The following is a 16,907-nucleotide window of genomic DNA, read 5'->3' on the forward strand; positions in this document are numbered from 1 at the left end:
TAGTGCATTCAGAAGGCTATAGAAGGCACGAATCACTCCTTTGGAATTGGCTGGAAAACTGTCAGCTTCCAGCAAATTAAGGATATTTAGGACAAAGGATATTTTTTGTTCAGTAATGAGTTTTGAGTAGTCTAATCAAATATGCTTTTATTACAGAGCTAAGTTTTAAGTGCAAAGCTTAACGTGTCACATCTTTATCACTTCTGCACTCAGGCTCTTTTTTTGTGCTCTATATGGTCTAGAAGAAAAGCAAAACTTTCATCTTCCAGAAATCAATTGATTTAAGGTAGTTAACTTTTCTCACACAGAGGACTTCAATGTTAGTGCATCAGGCTGAGTCTTGTTAAGAGCAAGAGAGGAAACCAGCAAAGAGAAAACTCTGAAACCTCAAAGATATGTTCATTTCCCTGATGCAGTTCAAAGCTACAGAGCAGACTCTGTGCTGCAGACACTGAGCAGACCATTGAACAACCTAGAGATGAAGCTTCACAGGCAGTGATAGGGCTGATACACACATACATATGTATTAGAATGAGTTTATAACTATAATTTCATTTGAAGGATTCATTATTCCTGCAGCATTTCCTGCATTCACACTGCAGGTCATGTCCACTGGGGGTGCATTATGTGTGCCTGTGTTTCACTGCAGAGGCTGCAGAGTGACATTACAGACACAGAATGGAGAGGACAGACTGTCTTCTTCCTCCTTCTTGAGAGTGTCTAAGGAATAAATGCATTTACTCTGAAATATTATATGAAAAGGCAGTCCAGAGAGGCAGGGCTAAGGTCATCCTGTATTCTGTGTTCCCAGCCAAGCTCATCCAAATTAGCATCAAGAGGGAAAGTCAAATAAAATAGAGCTGTCTTCATGCACACCATCATAGGTATGCTCTGCCTGTGGTGGAATAGTGGCTGCAAAGTGGACAAGGGAAGCCTACAGGGCTCCAAGAGAAAGAAAATGGCACTTTGTGACTTTGGCCTGTATGCACATAGATTAGATGAAATAGAGTCCCTAAATCCCTTTCTTATCAGGGCCACAGTTTGAAGCCAGACCTTATAAAACTCTCCAATTCCTTCAGAAATTTGCTTTTGCAAAGATGGAGTCAAATATGATCCCATCATCTTGTAAGCAAGATTCCATCCTACTCAGCTATGGAAATGGTGAGTATCTAATAAATGCTTCCTCTTGAGAGCTCTTGCTTAAACTCTTTATACTGCTTAACTGTTGCTTAACTCCAATTAAATTAAAAGCTGCCAAAGGGCAGGAAAAAACTCTCAATGTTCCTAATTTCACACTAAATCCTTTGTCCTTCCTCAGGGTTTCCAAATAAAGAACAGTATTTTAACAATTTTGCACATGCTAGAGGAGAAAACAAGGATGTGACCAAAATAGATTCCATTCTAAAGGCACCAGCTCTACAGGACAAAGACCAAGCTCTCAAGGATGGACCAGGCTGACACCCATTCATGGGCAAAACATTTCTACTTATTCCAGAAGCCTTCAGCTTAGTTAAGGAACGAAATGACAAGGTGTCTTGAAATTTGAACTCCTTTTGCTCTGAAGAATAGAGATCATGCTCCTGCTTCACTGATGGATTTGAAATGATTCTCTGGAGGCCTTGTTACTAACACTTGAAAGATATGTGAAATTTGGTAAATTGCATTCGTTTCCTTAATCAGGCATCAGTTCCTGCTTTCATCAGGAAAGCAGCCCTGCGCAGCTGCATGGAGTTCACTCCTTGAGACTGCCTTGAAGAATACAATATGACTAAAATCTAACCAAGTGAACTGAAAAGAATTACAATGTTTTGGCCTGCATTGCTAAGTATGTGCTAGTAACACTACACAGTGCAGGTGTGAGCAGACAATACACTTCCTTTTCTAAGCTAGCCTGCTTAAGAAGTGCTAGCATTATCCCAACAGTAACTATTAGGGTTAGACATGGGCTAATTAAAAACCTATGCAGCTGGGGTCTTGTCAGCATGAATAATTACTTATATCTGTTTCCACCACCTTCCTTCCCCACCTCCATCTTCTTTCCTCCTCTAACAAAAAAAAAAAAAAAACAACCGAAAAAACCAAAAACAAACAAACAAACAAAAGAGTAATCTCTGTGCATGTATGTAATTACAGGAAACATTATGCATTATTGATGTGGCTGCAGCAGACAGAAAGTTCAGGTTTACTGCTTACCAGCATAGAGGTAAGTTGTAGCTACTGGCAACAGTCAGCTTGCCCTTGCATTAGATACTGAGACAGTTTCCAAGAGATCCAGCTGAAGAGGCTACAGAATACCAGCTATTTGGAAAAGCACACAAGTTGGAAGGAATGATGAATGTGAATCTATCACTGAGATGGAAAACAATGGACAACCTGTAAGAATTATTTCAGGAAAAATTAACTTGCGACAATAAGGTCGTGCATTTTCTTTGATCCATGAATGGGATTATGTTCAAAAGCAATTACATGAGCTGGCAGTCTACAGAGGCTGGGCAGGGAGGAAACAGGTACAGATTAAGATGAAGCACCCCAAATAAAGGCCTTTATGATGCCTTTTCCCTACCAAAACAACAGTGTTCACAGTGAGCTGGACAAAGTATGCATGTATGTCCTGTAATTTCAAGGAATATTGGACAAATCAGGCCACAAGTGCTCACTTCCTGGCATACCAGTGACCTATGATTACAGACATGTATCTGTCAAACTGGTAGCTGTACATTAATGCTGAAGAAATGCCTTTCAGATTTTATTTTCTGTTGCTCTGTACAACATGTTATGGTGCACAGAACATGGATACAGAGCCAGAACTGAAATGAAGGCTTAGAAAAGCAGAAACATACCGCGTGACTTGAACAAGTAATAGACTTACAGATTAGACACATGGATTAAAGACACAGACACTAATTAAGACCTGCTTCCCCAGCAGGACACCTTTGCGCAGTTTCAACCTGAGTCACAGTTTCTTCTTCCCCTCCTCAAGGGGTTCCTTCTTTGTACAAAATCTGTAACTGCTCTTGATGAAGTGCCTAAAATGTAAAAATTATAAAAAGCAGCAAGGAGCTGTCCTAAAGCTGAAGAGTCAGAAGCTTCTCCCACAGACTGCTAACAGATCTCATGGATTTGAAGGATCTGCCAAAAAAACTCAACTAGACTCCCTGCCCAATAGGTCAGGGGGAGGCCTCTGGTCTGCATTCAGAACCAAAGGACTAGCTAGCATGGAATTTGGTACACATGCAATGCTAAACCTTTGTTATCCCAGGTCACTTGTGAGTCACTGAACAAGCGCTGCAAAGGATTTTCAGGACCCCACCATTTGGGCTGGAGTCCCTCACTTCTCCCTGCTATCTGCCAGAACCTCCCGAGTGGCTTCATGCCAAATTTTTATTCTTCCCACAGTGGGAACAGTTGGTCATAATGGAGATTAGGGTAAAAAACACTGCAGTCTTGCCTTTGTAGATGACTTTCTCTGGTTTGAGTGGTAACAGTTGACTGTGACCTTTTCAGCTACCCACAGCCATTGACTATTTCAGTACTGAAGACAGGCTTTTTAATACCACTGTGGGGAAGAGTGCTCAGATGACACAGAAATCCTCTGGTAATTATTTGGGCTAATCCTATTAGGAAAGAAAGGCTTTCAATTGCAAAAGCAACAAAAAAACCTTCCAGAGAAGGAGCCCACCACTTCAAATTAAATCAACATGCCCATCCAAGTCCAGGATAGCCTGATTATTATTGTACATAAGAAAGGTTGTGTTAACTGAAATTAAAAAATATTTAACATTTTAAGAAGTTTATTTAAAATTCTTCAAATGCATTTGAAATACCTACAAATTCAAGAGACTGCTTCTCTGCTTGTATTTTATTTGCACTTGACTAGACCACAGTTCTACTTGTATATTTTGCAAGTAAGACTTTTACAGAATGGCATAATTTTATGTGAATTTTGTTTAAGCTCCAAATTTATGCTATAAGAGAGGATACAATTTACAATCCCAAAATTTTCTGTTATTTTAGTGCTGTGGTACCATGAGAGTGGTAGAATTAACTCTTTCATGGGCTCATCAGAAATTCAGCTAGAGTGTTTAAAATGACAGTAACTTGATTTACTGAGCAATAAGAGAAATTATTCTTCTCTGGCCACCAGCCAAACAAGCAATCTTTTAATAAGGCATGTGCAGTCACTGCATTTCCTTTATGAGGGAGGAAAAAAAAAAAAAAGGAAGCCAGTAAAAAAAAAAAAAAAAAAAAATTATACTCAGGCACTTAAAATGGACCTAAATTGGTAAACAGGCAGATCCAACCATGTGGCCTTGGACATTTTCCACACCTGTAACTGTATGTGTCTCTCCTCCATTCCTTACCCTAGAGGGTCCTGGATGAACCAGGATCCTGCTCAGATCCTTTTGCAATCACAGACTTCACCCAAGGTGTTAATAGAAGTTTTGGTTGTATTTTAAAATAACCTATCATGGCTACCCTTTTCCCTGCCTTGGGAATCTTCTTTCTCTCCTGAGATCACACTTTCATGTGTGACATGACAGACTGTTTTAGGAAGAACTTCTACATTCCTCTTGCTGAAGGAAGTCTCCAATTTTGCAGGGAATAATGATACATTTTTAACATCAGAGATGTGAATGTCACTGAAGCTTTTTTTGAAGACTTAATGAACAGAGAAGACACTTGGTGAACACTCTCACATAAAAATAGTAGGTGCATTTAGATGATCAGAGTTTAATGCTTTTCTTTATTCTTTTTTTTTTTTTCTTTCCCTTCCTTACAACTTTGAGGAAGCTCCTCAAAGGCAGGATCAAGGAGATGGACAGACATAGAGACAACTTCCCATGCTCCATCTTAGTCATCTTCAGCTGGCTGTCTGCCTGGTTTCCCCAGGCTACCTCTGGCTTCCCCACACTCAGCACATGATCTTGGAACAACCTTTGGCAATTGATTGGATTAATACTCACAATAAATAAATTTGTTTTTGAGACATCAAAAGTCTTCCTGGGCATCCACTGGGGTTTCTGCACATGAATTTCAGAATTCAGGGGGTGGTCCCTCAGAAGCCCAACTGCTGGTCTGGGATTCCCAGCCTACATTCATACTAGTCCTAAGGCATATCCTTAAGTCCACTCAGGAAATTTTTCCTCTGGCCAGTGTCTTGTTAACATCCAATTGCTAGACAGTCTTTTTAGAGAAGATTAACATGTACTTGTGACTGTTGCCCCTGTGATATCTTTTTGCATTTGCAGATGTACAACCTCCCTCAAGTTAGAAAAAATCTAAGCAGGATTGTATATCCATTAAAGACTGGGAAAGAAAGACTGTTTGATGTCTGACCAGCAGCACCCATTGTGTTTACCCAGAGCACGAGTGTGAGAATGCAGGAGAAAGAGGCAGATGCTTTGTGGGACCTCTCTCCAATTATTTAGCAAATATACTAGTAACTGCAAGACTTCTTTACAGCCTTTCACATAATGAAAACACAGCAAAATATTTTTGTAAGTGGAGGGAAATATTTTCATAAGTGGTAAGAGAATGTGAGAATATTTAATAAAAGCTAGGGCCATCTGAAAAGTACATTGCTGCTGTCAGTAATTAATGCATGAGTTATACAACTCAAGTAACTAATTTTGAGCCTGTGTTCTTTTTGTAGAGCTGTCTTTCTAGTTGAGATCAAACACATTGTTTAGTGAATGAATCCCTGTCCCCTTCCCTTTTCCCCACAAACATTCCTATTAAAACATCTACATTTTCTTATAGTAACATTATGCATTGTGCCTGAAATTGACATAATCATGGAAATTCCCAAAGGAATTCAGAGCACAGCTCATGTTGCTCTTGCTGCACAGGAAATGCAACCATTCTTACTCATCCTTCCTCTATAATGAAGAGTCAGATTCATTGTCTTGCTATGCTGAGGAGGAAATTGCTGCATAATCTCCTTTCACAGCTAGACAATCCCCTCTTTCCAAAGCAGGCTAAGCATGCAAATTCTCCAGACATATTTGATGAATTTCTAATCACAGTGGGTGAACTGACAGGGCAAAAGTGAGTGTCAGTGACAGAAGCCTTGTGCTAATGCCCTGCTGAAGACATTGTCTTCCTTGTATATTCACCCACATATTAATTGTGGGTGATACACATTAATTGTATCTGCTCCAGGACAACTAAACCATAATCAGGCCAAGCTGTGGCCAGTCTTACAATCAGTTAGAAGCCTTGAAAAGACTGACATATTTCTCATATTTCTCAGGGATATTTCACTTTGTGAAGTGCAAAATGAAACCCCCCAAGGCTTCCCAGTTTCAGATCAGAAAAGCATGCAGAGCTCTTTAAAAACTCACAGGACTCTTTATTAGTCAGTGCTTCTCACAAATGCTGAAATATACTTTGTCACACTGACAATTTCTTGAGATAATAAAAGAGGAGATGCCAAGAATATGGCAGTGTCTGAGAAGTGAGTGATGAGATTGAGACAGAGGCTAAGCAGAAATGCCAGCTCATACTACCATGCTTTCCTCTCCTTTTTGCTGATACTGCCTCTTTCCTGTGATCCACCACTCCTTCAGTTCTAGGATACAGCAGATGAAATCTAGAGCAGAAGGTCAAATGAGTGATAACAAATTTGCTGCTTGCAGAGTTAGCTGATGCCCATTTCTTCTTATAAGTATTTTTAAATAATTATTTTCTTCCTTAAGGAATCTCAAAATTTTCAGTAATCATGTGTATCATCTGCTCTGACTAATGTGTTTCTACTAGAGTTACTTGTGCCACATTGTGTTCTGAAAATTTGATGACACTGAAAATATTTGACTCTCTCACTTTTTCTCCATCCAGAGAAAATTCTTCATCCACTACTTTGTACATGATGCTCTTGGGTGGTTGTGAATGGCAATCTCATATTTTACAAGATATTTACAGATAATAAAAGCTATTCCTCAGCATGAAACAACATCCACAGGAACAGATTCTTATCAAATTAAAAGGAAAGTCTCCCTCCCCTGTACACAGCCTTCCTTACTGACCATCTGCTAATAGTGTCCATGTGTGTATGAAATTCATTTGCATATTTAAATTGAAGAGCTCCATTTGCTCTGCCTGCCTATAACTGTGCTTTCTTGCTGGGGTGAATATTAGGTCTCTGATGTGTGCATATTATCCAGTGAACATATAATTGCAAATGCAATCCACATCAAATTATCTAGAGCTTTACTGCATATTTTGTACATATAATTCAAGCAGAAAGTACAACAGTACATTAGCTCTCCAGGTGTCTATTTGGCTGGAAGAATTAGTAGGGTGCTGGCATTTAGCTCTTGACCTTCGAAGTGTAATTCAGCCACGGTGTTGCTGCTATCATGAGAGGTCACTTACAGACTTGATGCAAGATAGAGACATTGGGGTAAGACACTGAGAATTCTCTGCATCTGACAAAAACATGCAATTGGTTAAGGCAAACAGTCCCTAACCCATGTATGATTTTCTCTTGCCTGCCTCCAGGAAGAAATTTCACCAGTGCACAGACCAAATGCACTGGCTGATCACACATGGAAAGGATTTCAGACTTGCGTTACCTCCCATGATGCTTGGGATTGATCTGCCACTCTCACTGATCACAGCCACACTGGCATGACTACTAGTCCACCAAAAAACATACAGAATCTATGTTCACAGCATTCCTTCCCTGGATCTGCCTTAACCTGCTCCCTCCAAAGAGAGAAATATTTAAACAAGTTACAAGGATGTACTCTGCAGATGCAGCTTGCCTAGTAGCCAAGAACAGCATCTGATTCAGAGCGCATTACACCAGGGATCTGAAGCACCAGTTCTTCAAGACAGATCGACATGCATTTGAATGAGCTGCATCACTGCTCAAGGCAACTCTTCATCCTTCCTGCAAGATTAGTGTTTAAGATTCTTCTGGCCTCTCACAGTCTCTGAGACAACTGTTATCTTACTGTCTGTCAAGTATTAGTTGCCACTGTGTCAGCTAATGGGTTTTGTGTAGATTATTAAAATATTCAAGAACTATGCATAACCTCCAGCTTGTTTTAAGCCAAATATTTCCCCAGTGGGAAATGGAAGGAAAGAGCCATTCCAGGGAAATAATAAAATAATAAAAGTCACACTAACAGTATAAAAGTACAGTGCAAGATTAGATTCCAATCCTGTTTCACTGTGTGCCCTGTGATTTCGGTGTGTGGAATCACTCCATGTTTGTATTGTTTCAAATAACATTAAATATTTAGGAATGCAAAACAATCAGTGCAAGTTTTGGACTTTCTTGGAATGGAAAAAGGAGGTTGGGGTGGGGGGGGTGGGGTGGATGGCATTTAATCAGGCAAAGGCACCAGACATTTAAAGCTACTGTTCTCTCAGAACAATAACTGAACTGTTGAACTAATGTCCCATGGCACTGGACGTCAGTGTTTGAAAGCTTGCAACAGAATTTTAGCTACAACTGAAAGAACATTCTCAGTTACTATATATAAAGACATAGACATTTCAAACAAAGAAAAGCATCACATGTGGTTAGCTCACTTCTAATTTGGAAAGATTAGAAAAAGCTTTCTGCCACTGACAGTTTGTGCCACAGCTGGCACCAGTAGATCCAAAGAGTATGTTTCTACAATGCAGGTAGCTGTGGCTTTCACAGCCGGGTATCTGCCTGCAAAATAGGTATTATTAAAAAACACCCTACTATTTCTTCCCTGGAGTATGGCTTATACTTTTCTTTTAGAAACCAACTATTCCAGTAATACTCCTCATCAACTATGCTGACATTTTGCAAAGCTCATCTAAATACCTGTCAGATGCTTGACTGTTATTAAGAGTCATATTTTGGATCATTGTGAATATTACCAGAAAGATATCAGTAAGAGAGTTCAGATTCCACTTCTTAAACCTCAGAACAATAATCTATGTTTTAAATTCTGAAGGGCTATTACCACCCCATGTATAAATGGTAAACTTTGAGATAATCTCAATAGCAATGGTAGAACTTTAGGCTGCAGACCTGTGTCCAGTCAAATCCTTCCCTATTCAACATCAATTCTGAACATTAAAAGCTCTGAAGCAAGGAGCTTTTCTGGGATGAATAAACAAAACAGAAACAAATGGACAAACAAAAGAGCCAAATGCTCAGGGTTGGGAAAACAATTGTCTCCTCTGTCATCCAGTAGGTGTTACCTCACATCTCTGTTCAAGAGCAGGGACCAGGTTGCTAAAGTTGGGAGGGCTGGGGTGTAACGCCACTTACTTTCTGACCCACAAATACATGGTCATTGGGAAGGCTGGGGTAAGACAGGCAGCCTGACTGCTCAGGTGTTCCAACACTGCTCAGCAGGAAAGGAGACAGATCATGCTCTCAGTCTAAGGGCAAGCATGGCTAGGCTACATCTACATCACATACTGCTTCACTGTGGCTCTGCCCTTCATTAAAAATCGTTTACATGTGTCTTCTTCCAGTTCTCAGTGTCTAAATTGTGGAAAGAGTGAGTCTCAGCCCATACAAGTGGTGTTTTCATGGCATTACTATAACTTCATGATTAATTCCCTCTGGCATAGTTAAAGACACCTATGAGTCTTTGGGGGTTGCAATGTCTGTTGGGATGATATGGGAGAACTGCTCAGAGTGAAGGGAGCTGGGCTGGCAGGGTAGTACTCATACTGCCTCCTGGTAAAGGTCTCAGTGCACTTAATCCTTCTTATTGTGCTTAGGTGTCTTGAAAATCAGTAGCTGGCATGGCCCAAAATGACACAAGAAAGCACGCTGCTGATGAAATGGGCAATCACTGCCCCAGCACTCCATCTTGATCCTCAGCCTCACTCCACATAGCACCCTAGGTTCAGCCTTTATGATCATCATAAATTAGAAATGCCCTATGCTATTTTAGCTTTCAACAGAATTGACAGAGTTTGGCAACAGGAAGGCTAAGAAACAGTTTCCTCTTTTCCAAAAAGCAGCTCCCTGTAGAAGGATGAACTTGGAATTACTTCGTTTACCAAAGTAAGCTGGATACTGTGATTAATATAAACTACCAGTAAGGCCTATGAGCTCTGTATATCCATAATGAAGCCGAAATGACTAGAATGAAGAGTGGGCAGCCAGGAAAAGAAAATTTAATGAGGAAATGTGCAAGAGCCTTCATATACATACATAGTCCCTGAAAGAAAATCCTGATATCCATCAGACAAGATTCAAAGGATAATTGCTCTAGGACACAGCTTTCTTTTAAAAAAATACAGAGTGGATGTTTTTTGATACTTGCCAGCTACAGTGGATGCAACTCAAAGTTACTGACTAGCTGGCCACTTCTAAGTATTTAGGAAGATGCAAACCTAGAAGGAAGATCACACTGAAAAAGGCTGCTCTTTAATTGCTGCAATGACTACAGCGATTCCTTCTCCTTGCTGTACAGGGGGAGAATGTCAAGAACAGCAGAAACCATTAAGAACCTCCGGGAACATTTTGATAATGAAAGTCACAGGAGATACAACTTTCCCATTTTGCATCCAATTAGAAGAGGTTACCAAAAGGCAATTTAGAAGAGATGTGGACATGAAGGATAGGATAATAATTTCTTCCCGAGGGTTTAGCTTGGCTCCCACTGCACTGTTACAGTACTACTAGATAGGAATGTGAAAGAAGACTATTGCTTTTAATTTACCTGATAAAACTGCTGTAGTTTAAACTGAGTCTCAGCCATAGAGTGCCACGGTGTTTGTGGAGGAGCTAATGACAGGCACAGGGATGGCTTTTCAAATCCATGCATCTATGGAAATTTCACATATATGTGTTCAGTACTCTGCCTATAGCTTTTGAAATACCATTTTTTTGATGCAGTTTACTTTTTTAAAGATATAAATAGTGATTTATCAAGGGGTTTTTCTTAAGTAAATGGAAACATTCAAAGCCATATACTTAACAAGTTATTCTGAAAAGTAACAGCTTACTTTTCTGTTCATCTTTTATCTACTGCTGTGTTATTCTTTGTTCCCTCTCCTTAGACATCACCATCTGCCCAGATTTGAAGCTCATCATGAAAACAAAGCTCTTGCCTCCTTTGTATTTCATTAAATTTGTGTTTCTGCTTCATGACTGACCTCCACTGCCAGTCCTTGAACTTGAAATAACCCTTCATGGACCAGGGCCCTGCTATGCCACAGGGAGTCTGTTTACAGCTGAGACAGCCCAAGATCCCTCATGGAAGAATGTGGACAAGAAAGCCCAGAACATACCATCTAAGAAAGCCTGCTTTGGGTGCCTTCCTCAAAGGGAGCTCAGCAAGCCTTCAGGTTTGACAGCGTAACTCAAATTTGGTAACTAAATTCCCTTTGGGATTTTTATCTCTGTTGGACCTTCCCCTCTAAACCTGAAACAAGAGAAACTCCCACCTCTAAAAACATGCAAGTGGGCTGTCATCATGTCTTTCTGAGGACAGAAGGGTCTCCTGAAGAGCACAAAGTAACTTGCATTACTAGTCTCTCCTGGGGTTAACACAAGAGATGTTAAGAGATGGCTCAGCATAAATTCTTTGGGGGCAATAGATGGAAGATAAGGAGATGAACAGCATATCTAGACTATAGGGGTAAGCTGGAAACTCCCTATACTATTAAAATACAAATATTATTCTGTACCTATGCACATGCTCATAATTTTTGTTGGTTGAGAATATCCATTGTTCATACATGTTCTGAGCTCTTTGTCTCCCTCTTGCTTTCCTAAAAAACACTGACAGTCTTAATTTCAGCATGGATAATGACATGAAAGAGATGCATGTTTCTGTCAAGGTTACAGATTTCATTCTGTTCAGAGTTCCCTGCCTTACTGGCATAACTGCCTGATGTGTACCTTTACTCAGTGAGAATTACTCTGATGCTGCAGAAGAGGGAAGATTTGAGAAGGCTGATCCAGTACCACGATGTATGTTCACAGCTGCTACCTAGAAAGAGTATAGCCAGGAGGAACAGGAGTACTTGAGAACCTGTTTTTGTCACAGTGGCAGTACCAGGGACTTCCTCGGAGGACTCAGTGACCAAAAAGCTGTGATCCAAACACCAACACAACCCTGTGCTGCAAGCTCGTGTCCTCCAGTACAGCACAGGCTTTGCTGCCAGATCAGAAAGATGCTTATTTTGCTCTCAGGTGGGCAAACAGCATGTGTCATTTCAGTGAAGTAAGAAGAAGTGAGAAAGACACAAAGTAATGCTCACTTAGGAAAGAATTTGCCATGATTTGACCTGATGAGAGGAACCTCAAAAGAAACCAGACTAACCGACTGTTGAAGACAAACTCCCATATGATTTGCAGGCTCTCAGAAACAAAAGCCCAGACATACTGAGGGTTCCTGAGGCAAGGTAGGGATGAAGCCCACACTCTTTGGCTACGGCATCCACAGGCAACGTGACTTTTGGACTGCTACCTTGATGTGAGGGGCTCCCCCACTTCATCACTAAGGTCACACACAGTCTTTAAAAAAGCTGAAAGATGGGAGGTGTCTCTGGAGTTAGAAGAGAGGATCCTCAACATGTTGAAGGCAATAGCACATGAACTTGGGAAATTCTTTAAAGAAATCTGTAAAGTAGATTTTGTGACTTATATTCCACCAGAGTAGATGCTTTTTATGGTGTAGTTCATGACCTTGGGAAAGCACAACTTGAAATAAACAGACATAAACCATTACCTTCACGCTTACATATATATACTTTATAAACCTATCTACTGTAAGTATATTTATACACAAAACACAATTGCCTCATTATATACAAATGCTGAGGCAAGTGCTAGCCTTACAGATTAATTCTTACATGCACAAGTAAACAGCTAACTAAAGTCTATGTCCTTAAAACCCTTCCATTCTGGCAGCTGTATTTAAGCCATAAAAACTGCTGCCCTTATTCCTTTTGGATTGTTATGTCATCTTCTTCTAATTTTACCACAGCTTACACCCATCATTGCCTTTTACCTCTCTGAACTCCTTGAAAGAAACAAAGAAGAGGAAACCCAGCACTGAAGAGAAGTGACTTTATATTAATGATGATGTCTCTGAAGTTTGGCATGTATGAATTTCCCAGTGGAGTGGCCTAAGCCAGCTGAGTGACAGCATAGGCTCTCTTTCAGAGCAAGACTGGGGGACCAAGAATGCAACTTCAGAAAACCCTGCAAGATTAAGTGGTTTGGGAGAAGGCATTTCTTGTCACACCATCTTTAGACTGGGAGTCATACAAAAGATTGAAAGCCATGTCTCTGGGAGATTTTACCTATTTCCATGAATTTGCCTAATCTGTGAAATATAACTACAGGAAACAGGGTTTGTCATGCTAGATGAAATAATAAAAGTACTGAAGTTGTCACTGCTTTGTCCACTGTCATTGGTGCCCACTATGAAGAATGAAAATGGAACATACTACACACTGTGGTAGGTTATAACAAAGGACTGACACTTGTTCACCACTGCATTTTCATCAGGATTTCACTAACTAGGAGGTTTAAACTCATTTTACATTAAACAAGAACTAGTTATCTGACCATTCCCTTAGTCACTCACTGTGTCCTCAGAACAAAGCAAAGTATTCTCTCCAGAGACCACTATTAAAAGAAATAAACCCACTAAAATGATAAAGCAAAATGCACAAGGTGAAATAGTGTTTTCCTTTGATCCACTGTCCTACCATGGCATGAGGTGTATGCCTCTCCTGGAGAAGAAGCCTTTTACCTATGGCACAGATGAATTAAATTCTGATAGCCGAAGATGTCAGACTGATTTTTTACAAGAGCAGGAGCTGGGAGTCCTGCTGATAGCACAAATGCAACCTAAGTAATTGCCTTCCACATCTGAATTCCTTCAGCTTCATAAACTGGTTGTAGTATTCTCCTCTTCCCATCCTGCCTCAAGTGACTGTACACAGTTACTCACTATCTCATAAAAAAAAGTATTTGTTTTTTCACCCCAAAATAGCTGCATTTCAAGGTTTCTGAGGTGCTACCATTGTATTTATATTTTATGACAAAGCAGAAAAAGTTTTTAGAGATGAAAGAAGCTGAACATGTGTTCAATGGTTAGGCATTATCCCCTAATTTTTTCTGATCCTTACACTGCGTGGCAGCACTGTCAGTCTTACCATCATCTTTGTCTCTCCACTGTAGAGGGAATATTGCAAATTAAAATCTGTCAAACTTGGAATAAAATGAAACCAAACAAATACAGTAAATTGAATTAATGCAGAAAAAATAGATATACTGTATTTCACTATACTGCAGGATAATTAGTCATCAAGTCATGCTATATCTTAAAGGAACTGCAATTCACACGGACTGCAGCAGGTAGGAAAGACTCTCCATCTGTGTTTCCTTGATTCCACAAGGTTTTTCCACACATCAAAGACAAGTGCACTCCTGTTGGTAGGTAGGTATCTGCGCATGAGCACCATTAAAAAAATAAAGAAATCTAAACAAACCTTCAAAAATCAGGCATCAGGACAACTTAAATGGTCTGAAGACTTGATACAAATCAAGATTACCCTTTAAAAATTTGTTTGAAATACAAAAAAAAAAAAAAAAAAATAAAAAGAAGAAATCAGACGGTCTTTTCAGGTTTGGGTATTCCTAAAGCAGAACAAAAAGCCACCTAAAAACTGTATTGTTTGGGGCCCAAGCAGTCTGTCTTTCAGAAGCCCTGGATAATGTTTGTATGAGTTTTAGAAAATTCATAGTTTTTGAAAGTGGACTTCTCTCAGATATATGAAGAATTTGTCTCACTTTAGGAGATGAAGGAAAGCAGAATTTAAGAAAAACTTAACTTGCTTTTTAAGATTTTAGAGCACAGATTATTTGTTGGCCAGGCTGCTTGCTTTGTAGATGCAAAGATGTTCCTGTTAGAAATATTCTGTAAACCAATGACCCTAGCTACATGCCATAGAAGGTATTATTGCTCAGCATTGACCATTTTTATAAGTATCATACTCAAAAAAAGGTGTCAGGCAAAAAGTCTTTGCAAACTTCCTTTCTATGTGCTGTATCTGGTCATAATTTAATATACGTATTGGAATCTCTTACTTCATGACAAGAAGATAAAGTGTTAGGAAAGTGCCTTGCTGTGCCAGGCCTGAAGCTTATAAGTGAATAACTCCAGAGAGGAAAGATGAGCAATCCAAACTGGCACACTTCTTACCCAATTAATGTTTCTTTTCAAAATTTCTCTGCAGGTTTTAGAGCCCAACAAGAAAGTCTGCAGGAAAACAAAGTCATCTATGGTGCAGATGACCAGCAATGGGTCTTTCTCTCCAGGAAAAAGCTAAACAAACCCATTCTGTATTCTTATGAAAAAAAAAAAGCCACAGGTAAGGTAGGATCAGCCTCCTACCTGTTCTTAATCCATATTTTTGCCTCCAGCTGGTCATCACATCAACCTGCTAGATAGAGGATAGGAGGAAGCATTGTGCAGAGAATATTTTCCAAGTGATGGAAGGATGATGCCAACTCACCATCTTGCCCAAACAGACAAATCTGAACTGAGAATCCCTGTATAATACAATCACATCTGAAACATGCAGGCCACTTGGCATGTCCTAGCTCTTTGCTCCTTGGGGGAAGTGTCTCCACAGACATTTCAGGGAGAAGCTCTTAGCAAGTAGCACAAACAAGTACAAGGGTAATGCTGAAAGGTGCAGCTAAGCAAATGCTCCTATCTGACAAATATTCTCTGTTTTTGTGCAACCTCGTCATTTCCTACTGCTATAAATGCTCAGTTTTGGATACAGTATAGCTCTTACAGCTCATCTGAGACTGATGTTGTCCATAGACAGTGTTGTTTTACGGGCAGCTTTAATACATGGTCTTTCTGAATGTGACAGTAAAACAATGGGTCAAGCCTTTCTCCTTTATTTAAGAATGGAGGTCCACATTCTCAAAGTGGACTTGATTTTGAGGAGTGTAGCAATATGTGCACATAAAAGGGTTTGGTTTGGGATGCCAATTGTGGATGGTATTACAGAGGTGGGATTTTTTTTTCTTAACTTCTTTCTCTCTGAATATCTGTCACTGAAACTTCAAAAGAAGTAAAGCATGACACATGTCTGTTCTCTTGTGAAAGCCCTAGGGGAGAGAACCCATTGAAACACTCCGCTGTTTTCAGGTCTTTCCCAGTATCTGGCCTACATGACAGTGCTGGCATGTTGTCCAAACATCTGCTATTGTCTGAGAAGTGGAAGGACACAGTTTATTTTAGCTCCTGTGGCTGCTACAAGATTGACAGTGACAAGTGTGGACATGTCACATGGAAATTCAGAAAAGAAAATCCCTAAAGAACTTTAAAACAAGTACATGGTCAACTCCCTCATCACTCTGTGAGTGTGAGTAGACATTCACATCTGTTAGCAATAAATGTTGGCTCCCTCCTGCTTTTCCTACCCAGCATAGGCAGCAATATCCAATATTGCCCTTTCTCCTCCATTACTTATTTTAGTGACTTGAATGGTACTAACTCCAGTGTACATTAATGCTTCTGAGAACGGAACAGAGGATCTACTGTTTTAAATTGCTCCAGAAATTACTCCTGCCTACTCTGCTGCTAGGCATCAAAGGGAAACTGAGGCCAAAATCCAACTCATCTCACCTTGCTGACAGAAAGTTTCTTAAATAACCAATCGAATTCCTGTAATTCTTTCAACACACACTTAAAAATTATCAGCTGAGATGAAAAGCTAGAAAAATCCAGAGATATGGCTTTGACATTTCCTCCTGGTGCTGCTACAGTAGCTATTAAATGTGGGTTAAGGGCACTCATGTATAGTTTGCTATAAAGCACATTTTATAGCAGCCCTGGAACTGTCAGAGTGGATCAGACCATCGGTCTACCTCACCTGCCATCCTATTCCTAGCAGCTGGCAACACTTACTGCTTTATG

At 39.9% G+C, this 16,907-nt stretch overlaps 1 protein-coding gene across 5 annotated transcripts in view; it reads right to left on the reverse strand.

Moving 5' to 3' along the window:
* The window catches only part of NRG1 (neuregulin 1), a 442,748-nt gene that overhangs the window by 108,681 nt on the left and 317,160 nt on the right, over window positions 1-16,907 (reverse strand). The window lies entirely within an intron of this gene.

The sequence above is a fragment of the Lonchura striata genome, chromosome Z (assembly GCF_046129695.1).
Source record: "Lonchura striata isolate bLonStr1 chromosome Z, bLonStr1.mat, whole genome shotgun sequence".
NCBI lineage: Eukaryota > Metazoa > Chordata > Aves > Passeriformes > Estrildidae > Lonchura > Lonchura striata.